Here is an 11,498-nt window from a genome sequence, read left to right on the forward strand (position 1 = left end):
CACAAAGAGAAAATGAGAGGGATTTCAGTAAAAATTATTTAATCTACGAAAAAGACCTTTACACCCATTTAAACTGCTAGTACATGAAGCTAACTGAAATCACAAAAGAAGGTATTTGTAAAAAATAATCTAAAAAAAGCCTAACAAAATAAGGGTATAACTACTGGAACTGTATCCATATTACATTGTTTCATTGAAGACTTTGTGTTTACCAAAAGTACTTCTCTAACCAATCAAGAAGTAATGCAGCTAAGGTGAAATCTTCGTGATGTAAATGATACACAATGATTTTTTATATATTGGATTATAGCCACCTACCTAATACTACACATTCCTCGTACCACTGTTCAGATTCCTCTGTTTGCTATGCAGAAGAGGTTTTTTCCTCAAGCTTAATTATATTTTAACTACAAGGTTATAAATATGCAGTGTGTATAATAACATTTTCATGAAACATTGGAAATAGGATGAAATCAGTTCAAGAGGAATTAAAGATAGCAAAAATGTAATTCAAATAAATTCTGTTTAGCATTTATTGTAATTTAATGTAGAACTGACACTGAATTTGCAAAATATTTCATAAATTCTGTTTTATCAGTTAATGTTACTGTGTATTAAGCCTACATTGGACACACTAGTGTTTTTCCTCCAAGTTACTGAAGTGTTCCTCCAAGTTTTGACAGCTTTTGATTACTTTCTACAGAGGAGTAAGTAAGTTGTGTCAGCCAGTGACTGCAAATACCACCTGCAAGAATAATGTACAGACAAAAGCCCCACACTAGATACCAGCATTTAAACTTGAGGGATCCAGTTATGGAATAAACTTGCAATAGTGAGCAGCTGCACAGCATCTGACAGTTGTATTTTACATTATACTTAGAAGAAAATTCTCAGTGACACTACTATCCCTGACAGTCACACTGTAAACACCACTCTGTTGGCACGACATCTGAATATACACAGCAAAGAAACCGAGACAAACAGATACCTCAAGCAAAACACATTCTTTAGGATACCATGAGTACCTTGAGGTACCTGAAAGCTTTGATACTAATTTCACTTAGATGTTGCTTAGCAAGTCCCCTGAAGATTGCATCCTGATGACAGTCTAACTGAGCAGTGACTAGAAAATACTACTTATTATCATAGGTGCAGAGACATAAAGGTTGAGATAGAGATTAATGTACTAGAACAATCATGATGAAAAGCAATCTTTATTATTAGGTAAACCAGGCACAAGCAAAATACATTAATCTTTCTTAATAGCTAAGTATATAGTTTTGAGCATATTTAAAAAAAAAAATAAAATTAGTCTATATTCTTTAAAGATAGGAAGCTACTGGGAAGATCAAAAATCTCTGGGAATAAAGAGCCTAAATTCACAACATGACCATTCACTAGAAGTTGCTAAGTAAAAGCTTTTTGGCTGCTTTGCCAGGGTGTTCAGGGCCACCTGGCAGGACAGCCAGTGCCACAGCAAAGAGCAGACTGCTGTAAGCCACCAAAAGGGGGGTGGTGGCCCCCAAGGTGAAGCTGCCACCCTTCCAGTTGTAGCCTCAGTCTCCCAACCCTATGGAGACCCAGGACATGCTGTGCCAGGATTTTTCTCAAATCTTGCTTGGTGTGGAAGATGGTACTAATCCCAACCTCTGCAGTCTCTGTGTGAAGGACATCTACAAGTATCTGAAACAACTTGAGGAAAACCAACCTTTCAGACCCAAATACCTGGCCAGCTGGGAAATCACTGAGAACATGCATGCCATACAACAATTCTATGATTGTATCTTTAATTACCATGATATAATTGCTACTGGAATAGTGGCCAATGTTTACATTGAAGAAAGGTGCAGCAATTAGAAGGGTTTAATTTCAAATGTCACTGAAGGTTTGGAAATCCTGTAAGGCTGAAGCATTTTGGTATATTTATCTTACTCAAGAAAAGATGAGACTAACATAATAATAATGTATAAATAACAATATGGAGCACAAAATATGGACAACAAAAAGCACAAAAGGTAAAGAAATTCAACTTCCAAAAATTCTTACTTTGTGTTTTTTAGAGTTAACACCTAAAGACTTTTATTTAAGGTTTGTTCCTTATTATTAAAATATCTCTTGAATCCCTGCTTCAAAACCTTACAGGAATAAACCCAACTTTAACTCTTGGAATTTCAGTTATGTAGAAAACTAGAGAAAAGAACTGGAGAAATTATAAAATCTGTGAAGATTGGATATTCTCCAAATATTCTCCCTATTCTCCAAAATACTCTCTAGAACATTTAAAAGTTTTTTTGACAGGGTTTTAACTGTCTTCATGACTCAGACGACTCTTGATGTGGATTTCATAAGCTAGTACATAAAAGATGAGGCAAAGTGTGGAAGAAAGAATAAGGCTCACAGGCATGGCAACAGATCTACAAAAATTAAAAACAAACCAGAAGAAAAAAAATTAAAATTAAATTGAAAACTACTTCAGGTAACATGAAAGAAAGTAACAAATGTTGTGTGATTTTCATGTAGTGAAACTTGACAACAGTCATATTTAGAACTTCATAAAACAAAAAATTGCTTTAATGTTGTTTCAGATCACCTTAAAGTGTAGTTGTCTTCAAAGAAAAAACTCACCTCTAGCATAATATCCTGAGTTATCCATTTATTATTGTGATTCTACATCACACATGGAACAACCATCATGTAAATATGAAACTTAGAGCTCTGAACACTAAAAATATGTTTACAAAGTATTGGTCATTAGGACACGATCATAATCATCATCAGTGAAAACATTCTGAAGGAGCATTATCAGTGAGCAGACCCATGGAAAACTTTCATCACCAATAAAACAGGTGAGGTTTGAATACCTATTATGTTACTTAGGAAACAAAAACCAGAACCACAATTGAATATCACTGTAAATGTAATTGAATTGTTTAAAATGTTTGCTTTTAAAGCTGATAAGTAACTTGGAACACATTGTGAGTATTGGTTGTTTTTTAAAACACACAGTCTACAACTGAGAGGCACATAAAATATAGAAGAAAGAAAATGTTTCATAATTTATCAGGAGTTTAGCCTACATAAGCAAAAAGTATGATGAATATAACATTATTACAGCATACCTGTGAGCTAAATACTACAGCACTTGCTTCTAACAAAGCATCAAATTGGCCATTTACTAACAAATGTCAAAGCAGAGCCATCAAGAAAAAAAATTCAGTTTAGGACCACTTCAAAGTAATTCTGAATTATCAGATAATTATTATTAAATATTTTTAACTGTCCTAAAACAAAGAAACAATCAAAACCAAGGAAAAAAGTAGAGTGGATTGATATTACACTGGTATTTTCCAGAAGCTTTTGTTAAATTAACACAGACCAAACCTTTCTCTACTTTCAGTTTTCAGCCTCAGGGTGCAGTTACTAGGAAAGGCCTAAGAGCACAGAGAAACCTCTTGTTATTGATGGTTCTACAAACGACCATGATAGCCCTTGGCTTCTTTCCCTTTTTTTATGTGACAGGTAAGCCTGGAAAATTGCAGTCTGAGAATGAAGGTAAGCAGTGAGCAGCAAAATGTCTGATGCTTATTCAATCTTAGCTATATTGTCTGTACTTCCTGACACCAATCAGTCTCATAAGATCTACATTCCTTTCAAGTTCCATACAGTTCAGAAATAGCAGGAAAATTGTTTTTAATGTTCAAATGTTGGCACTTTTGTCTCTGCAGACTCCAGCTAAGATCTGCAAAAAGAAAGAGGTGCGCAAGCAAAAAAAATGACTTAACATAAGTCTGTCCCTTAAACAGTTACTTGGTTTTTGAGAACTATTATCACTTTCATTTTTAAAGCTCTCAACTGCCATCCTATCCTCAGCTTCAGGTCTGCCATTTGATTTGTGAGGAGTTAAATGCTATTAGTCAGATCACCTGCTTCTGCATCTCCTCATAGCTTTAAATGATTTCTTTACTGCAGCAGGAAATCATGCACTCCAAAGAAATTAAACTCTGGCATGGGAAAAAAAGGCAGACACACACAAAAATAAATTGTACTTACAAAAACACTCAGGGATGAAAAAATATTACTGTAAGGTTTCCCAAAATAATTAATTCCAGCTTTATAATTTCTGCTAGAAAACTGGACAGCATTTACGAAAGAGGAAACCGATCCTGTAATACTTTTATATTGAAATTAAAATTATATGGTTAAAATCCATAACATTATGTGATCCATTTCTAAAAAAATCTAGTCATGACTGTAATTTAAATTGAAACTAAACCACTGATTCTCCTCATCTCTCTATTGGTGGAGACAGGCTATTCTCTGAAGATCTGGATATTAAGTGTGCATAATCATTAACAACATCATAACCCATTTGAGAAGTCAGGCTTACAGTTACATGACTGGCTGTGGTTAGCAAATACTTTAAATGCTAAGAACTGAAACAACTCTACCCTCTTCAGCCAATTTTTTAGAAGAATGTAAAATAATAGTCAGGTCAAGCCTTGTAACACAACCTTTTTGAGAATGATTAAACCCCTTTTTCAGTCCTGGAAATCAGAGCAGCACAGCTGACAGATGGCCAAAATTAAAATAATTGTAAACTATATTCATTTGATTGCATGACATTTATTATGAACAGCTAAATCATGTTTGATTTAAACAAACTGAGGATTGAATTTTTCTTCCTCTAGTCTGCCTAATGAGGAACTTGCTTGATTCATGGTAGCAGCCACCTGAGATTCCTACATCCCACCCTGGGGTGGTTTGTTCTCTACTGTTCTCCTATATGGGTCTTCTATATATATTCTCTGTGAAAACATACCTACTTTTGTACTGCTTTTCTTATTCCTGTTAGCATGAAAATATTTTATGATTCAAGTATTATGAAAAAGCAGTCACTGCTTTATTAGGGAGTATCTTCCATTTTAAAAAACAGGATATTTTTTTGTTTACCAACTTGTGTTTCAATACTGTAGAAGATGCGAGCAGGCGAGTGACTTGCTATGCATGGTGGCAGAGCTCAAGGAGGAGGTGGAGAGACTAAGAAGTATTAGGGACAGTGAAAGGGAAATTGACTGGTGGAGTCACACCCTTTTGACCCCGAAAGAATACCTGTAAGAGACAGTGAAGCCCTGCCCCTCCAGCCATCAGGCAGTTGATGCTAACAAGGGGGATGAGGGGGAAGGGAAACAGGTCCCTCATCAGAGAGGCAAAAGAATCCCCTCCCAACCTCCAACCCCCCCCCCAGGTGCCCTTAGAGAACAGATACGAGACCCTGGACTCAGAGAATCAGGCAGAGGACAGACAAGAGGAAGATCTGTCTGCAAGGTCTCCTGCTCACCCCCTGTCTACCAGACGGGTTACAACTACAGCTACAAAGAAGAAAAGAAGGGTAGTTGTAGTTGGTGACTCCCTTCTGAGGGGAACTGAGGGCCCTATATGTCGACCAGACCCATCCCACAGGGAGCTCTGCTGCCTTCCTGGGGCCCGGGTGAGGGATATTAGTAGGAGACTCCCCCAGCTAGTTCGGCCCTCAGATTATTATCTACTGCTGGTAGTCCAGGCTGGCAGTGATGACATTAATGGAAGAAGTACCAAGGTGATTAAAAAGAACTTCAAGGCCCTGGGTCGATTAGTTCATGGGACAGGAGCACAGGTGGTGTTTGCCTCAGTTCCTGCAGTAGAGCGGATGAATGAGGAGAGGAGTAGGAAAGCCTGTCTCATCAACAGGTGGCTAAGGGATTGGTGCCACCAGAGGAACTTTGGGTTTTTTGACCACGGGCCAAATTTCAGCATACCAGGTGGGCTGCATCTATCTAACAGGGGAAAAGGACTCTAGCCCATAAGTTGGCGGGGCTGATAAGGAGGACTTTAAACTGGGTTTGAAGGGGGATGGGGTTGAAACTGGGCTCTTCAGAAAGGAGCCCAAGGGTGGACAGCCCAAGTTAAGAGACAAACCAGCAGCCCAGCTGAAGTGCATGTACACCAATGCACGCAGCATGGGCAACAAACAGGAGGAGCTGGAAGCCATCGTGCAGCAGGAAAGCTATGATGTAGTCGCTATCACGGAAACGTGGTGGGATGACTCCCATGACTGGAGTGCTGCCATGGGTGGCTACAGGCTCTTCAGAAGGGACAGGCAGGGAAGGAGAGGTGGAGGGGTAGCTCTATATGTTAGAGAGTCTCTTGACTCTGTAGAAGTTGAAGTCAGTAACGATAAGGTTGAGTGCCTGTGGATCAGAATCAGGGGGGAGGCCAACAAGGCTGATATCTTGGTGAGAGTCTGTTACAGAGCACCCAATCAGGAGGATGAGGGTGATGAATTATTCTACAAGCAGCTGGCGGATGTTTCAAAATCATCGTCCTTGTTCTCGTGGGTGACTTTAACCTGCTGGACATCTGCTGGGAACTCCACACAGCAGAGAGGAGGCAGTCTAGGAAATTCATAGAGTGTATAGAGGATAATTTCCTGCTCCAGCTGGTAAATGAGCCTCCCAGGGATGGAGCCCCGCTAGACCTCCCGTTCACAAACAGAGAGGGGCTGGTGGGAGATGTGGTGGTCGGTGGGTGTCTGGGACACAGCGATCATGAAATAATAGAGTTTTCAATACTCAGGGATACAAGGAGGGCTGTCAATAAAACCTCTACGTTGGACTTCCGGAGGGCAGATTTTGGCCTATTCAGAAGACTAGTCCAGAGTATACTCTGGGAAACAGCCCTTGAAAACAAAGGGGTCCAGGAGGGATGGATGTACTTCAAGGAGCAAGTTTTGAAAGCACAGGAGCAGCTGTCCTGGTGTGCCGAAAGGCAAAGCCGGTGGGGAAGACGACCGGTCTGGCTGAACAGGGAGACTTTGAAAGAAATGAGGGTTAAAAAGAGGGCCTACCAATTATGGAAAAAAGGGCTAGCTACTCAGGAGGAATTTAGGAATATAGTTAGGTTGTGTAGAAAGAAAATTAGAGAGGCAAAGGCACAACTTGAACTGAATCTCGCCACCTCTGTGAAGGATAACAAAAAGTCCATCAATGGCAAAAGGAGGGGCAAGGAAAACATCTATTCCTTACTGGACATGGGTGGGAATATAGTTCTCAAAGATGAATAAAAGGCTGAGGTATTTAACACCTTCTTTGCCTCAGTTTTCAACAGTAAGACAGGTTATCCTGAGGACAGATGGCTTCTGGAGCTTATAGAAGGTGACAAGGATCTAAACAGCTCCCCTGTAATCCAGAAGGAAACAGGCAGTGACCTACTGAGCTGCTTGGATCCCCACAAGTCTATGGGACCGGATGGGATCCACCCAAGGGTGATGAGAGAGCTGGCAGAAGAGCTCACCAAGCCTCTCTCTATCATCTACCAACAGTCCTGGCTCACTGGGGACATCCCAGATGATTGGAAGTTGGCGAATGTTACGCCAATCCACAAAAAGGGCTGGAAGGAGGACCCAGAAAACTCCAGGCCTGTCAGCCTGACCTCAGTGCCTGGCAGGGTTATGGAACAGATCATCCTCAGTGCAATCACACAGCACCTACAGGATGGGCAAGGGATAAGACCCAGCCCGCACGGGTTTAGGAAGGGCAGGTCCTGCCTGACCAACCTGATCTCCTTTTATGATCAGGTGACTGCCTGGTGGATGAGGGGAAGGCTGTGGATGTGGTCTACCTGGACTTCAGCAAGGCCTTTGACACCGTCTCCCACAGCATTCTTCCGGAAAAGCTGTCAGCCCACAGCTGGGACAGGGGCATCTGTGCTGGGTTAGGAACTGGCTGGAGGGCTGGGCCCAGAGAGTGGTGCTGAACGGTGCTGATCCAGGTTAGCAGTCACCAGTGGTGTCCCCCAGGGATCAGTGTTGGGCCCGGTTCTGTTTAGTATCTTCATTGATGATTTAGATGAGGGGATTGAGTCCATCATCAGCAAGTTTGCAGATGACACTAAGCTGGGGGGAAGTGTCGATTCGCTGGAAGGCAGGAGGGCTCTGCAGAGGGACCTGGACAGACTGGAGAGTTGGGCTGATTCCAATGGGATGAGGTTCAACAAGGCCAAGTGCCGGGTCCTGCACTTTGGCCACAACAACCCCATGGGGAGCTCCAGGCTGGGCACAGAGTGGCTGAGAGCAGCCAGACAGAAAGGGACCTGGGAGTCTGGATTGACAGGAAGCTGAACATGAGCCAGCAGTGTGCCCAGGTGGCCAAGAAGGCCAATGGCATCCTGGCCTGGATCAGAAACAGCGTGGCCAGCAGGTCCAGGGAAGGGATTCTGCCCCTGTACTCAGTGCTGGTGAGGCCACACCTCGAGTCCTGTGTCCAGTTCTGGGCCCCTCAGTTCAGGAAGGAGACTGAGGTGCTGGAGCAGGTCCAAAGGAGGGCAACCAGGCTGGTGAAGGGACTTGAGCACAGATCCTATGAGGAGAGGCTGAGGGAGCTGGGGGTGTTCAGCCTGGAGAAGAGGAGGCTCAGGGGAGACCTCATCACTCTCTACAACTCCCTGAAAGGAGGTTGGAGCCAGGGGGGGGTTGGTCTCTTTTCCCAGGCAACTCTCAGCAAGACAAGAGGTCTCAAGTTGTGCCAGGGGAGGTTTAGGTTGGACATTAGAAAGAATTTCTTTACAGAGAGGGTGATCAAGCATTGGAATGGGCTGCCCAGGGAAGTGGTGGATTCTCCATCCCTGGAGATATTTCAAAAGAGCCTGGATGTGGCACTCAGTGCCATGGGCTGGGAACTGCAGTGGTAGTGGATCAAGGGTTGGACTTGATGATCTCTGAGGTCCCTTCCAACCCAGCCAATTCTATGATTCTACGAAAATATCACATAACCTCTGCATGGGTAGGTGTGTCTGTATGTGCCAATATGACTGAAGAATGCATCAGTTAGACAAAAGCAAAGCACAGCCTGACACACATGTATGTACATCATACTTGTATAGGAAGACAGCTTAGCAATCTGAGACACACTGTGTTTATCTTCTGCCATGCTCTTCAATAAAAGCAGAATTACATCCCCCAAATACAACTCAACTATTGCAGACAACCATCTACCATTCCAGCCTAGCATCTTCTGGGAGAAAATGACTATTCTACAGCAAAGCTAGAGAAATCTATGCTTACTGCCTTGCAGGAGGCATCCTGAAATCTGAATTGATAAATCTAAGGAAACTGTTTTATCTTTGACTTTCACACTGCACTTGAAACATCTAGTACACACACTGAACATCCACGTGTCATCTTAAGATGTTTTTCAAGGTACGTGTTTATTTCATTCTCTTTATATAGAACTTTGCCTCGGTTAGAAATTGTCCTAGCACATCATTTAAGGGAAAGGGATCTGGGACTGCTGGTGGATGGAAGGATGACCATGAGCCAACAATGTGCCCTGGTGGCCAAGAAGGCCAACGGCATCCTGGGGTGCATCAGAAGGGGGGTGGTCAGTAGGTCAAGAGAGGTTCTCCTCCCCCTCTACTCTGCCCTGCTGAGGCCACATCTGGAATATTGTGTCCAATTCTGGGCCCCTCTGTTCCAGAAGGACAGGGAAGTGCTTGAGAGAGTCCAGCACAGAGCCACAAAGATGATGAAGGGAGTGGAACATCTCCCTTGTGAGGAAAGGCTGAGGGAGCTGGGGCTCTGCAGCTTGGAGAAGGGGAGAATGAGGAGTGACCTCAGCAATGTAAGGGGCGAGTGCCAGGAGGACAGAGTCAAGCTTTACTCAGGGGTGACTGATAACAGAACAAGGGGCAATGGTTATAAACTGGAGCAGAGGTGGTTCCATAGAAATATAAGGAAGAATTTTTTCACTGTGAGGGTGATGAGGCACTGGCTGCCCAGGGGGGTTGTAGAGTTCCCTTCCCTGGAAACATTTTAAACCCATCTGGGCACGTTCCTGTGCAACCTGCTGTAGGTGACCCTGCTCTGGCAGGGGGGTTGGACTAGATTATCTTTTGAGGTCCCTTCCAACCTCTAACTTTCTATGGTTCTAGGATTATGTTCATCTACATTTCACAAGGACTGCTAAGGCATGGTCTGTACTGCCCTGTTTGAAAAGTTAAGCACTTTGTATCTTCAAATCACAGGCTAAAACCTCTGAATTCAGGAAAATGTATTTCAGCTCTTGAATGGTGTATGAACACCATTTTTTCATTGATTATTGCACTTGCATATAAGAATGTCCTAAGTATGAAAGGCAGTGCATTGAACTTGCAGTTAATGGCCTGTTCCAAAGCCACACACCTTTCCCCTTTTTCATTCCTATTGATTCACCCACCCTTAATTTTACTAATTTCAAAAAACTGCATCTAAAATTTTTAGATTTTATACTTTCATGGTCTACTTACCAACATGGTCAGCAATAAATATTAACTCCAACTTACCATTTGAACTATTTAAAATTAGTTAGACTTGGAAGACCAAATTAAAACAAAATTTACCCACTTGACAATGTGTATGTTCTTAGAGGCTTGTTTCTAAGGTTTGTTTTTGGGTTTTTTTTTCCTTCCAGACTATAAAGGAATCCAAATTCTGAAGCTACATGCATAAAGATGCCATCTCTGACAGTATTCCAGTTCTGCCAAAGCATATGGCACATCTTTATTTAAATGTTAACTATTTTCATGTTCAGCATGAACTCTTTGAAGTGATGTTGCATTTGTCTTTCATATAACGTAGTCTGAAATAAACTAAAAGTTAATTTAATAAGTTTTCAGTGTGCTATAACGATAATTCTCCAGCATCAACTTTCCAATCAGGACATATTTTTAATTGGTGGAAGAGTTACAGTGGTTTCAGGAAATCTTTTTCAGTTAACCCAGAAGGGTTATTCTGATCAGCAGAATCAATGTCTCTTGCCATTTATCTGCAAGGAAATTTTTTGTTTCTAAAGGAAATAAAATCCCAAAGGACAAATTTTTTTATTTTAGCAGGATCTCAAAATGTTTGAAATAATTGCAAAATGCGTTTTTGCATCATATGACTCCAACTTCTATGCAAAAGTCCATGAGACACATTCTGGACCTATAATTTCCTGGGGGAAAGATCGAGTCTGACTGTTAATGTGTTTCTAAAAAAAACCTCTGAGATTATATTCTCTAGCTGCCACGCTTAGGTACCACTTAATGTTTTGATATCTTTTTTAGAATTCTAGTAAATAGCCCTAGTGCTGGTCTGTTTTTCAGCATATTCACATTGTGGTCCAAATAGTCTTGTTCAAACACCTGTCTGAGGAAGCCACAGAACTTCCATGCACATAATATGCAGACACACTCCGTGCAGATTGGATGGATGGCTTTTCTCACCAGGAGGACTTCTTGACTTCCTGCCTTTAGGTTTCAGCCTGTTGCAAATGCTTGTGTAATTATGCAGTTATTTCTATAATTTGTATCAGAGCATACGTTTCCCTCTCCCTTCTGCCCCCAAATGATATTAGTTAATAAAATTGACAGGAAACCTAGATTAAAATAGTGGTGGTTTAGAGTTAGAAGAGGCAGAACAGTTTTGTTATTGGAATTTATGCCAGACA

The 11,498-nt window shown here is 41.7% G+C and overlaps 1 long non-coding RNA gene across 1 annotated transcript; it reads left to right on the forward strand.

The window, feature by feature from the left end:
- Positions 1–2,331: 2,331 nt before the first annotated feature.
- LOC139799260 (uncharacterized) lies at positions 2,332–10,678 on the forward strand. The gene is made up of 3 exons (XR_011727199.1): positions 2,332–2,846; positions 3,398–3,519; positions 10,482–10,678. It is a non-coding gene; the product is annotated as an uncharacterized lncRNA (long non-coding RNA).
- Positions 10,679–11,498: the final 820 nt, after the last annotated feature.

The sequence above is a fragment of the Heliangelus exortis genome, chromosome 8, assembly GCF_036169615.1.
Source record: "Heliangelus exortis chromosome 8, bHelExo1.hap1, whole genome shotgun sequence".
NCBI classification, from domain to species: Eukaryota; Metazoa; Chordata; class Aves; order Apodiformes; family Trochilidae; genus Heliangelus; species Heliangelus exortis.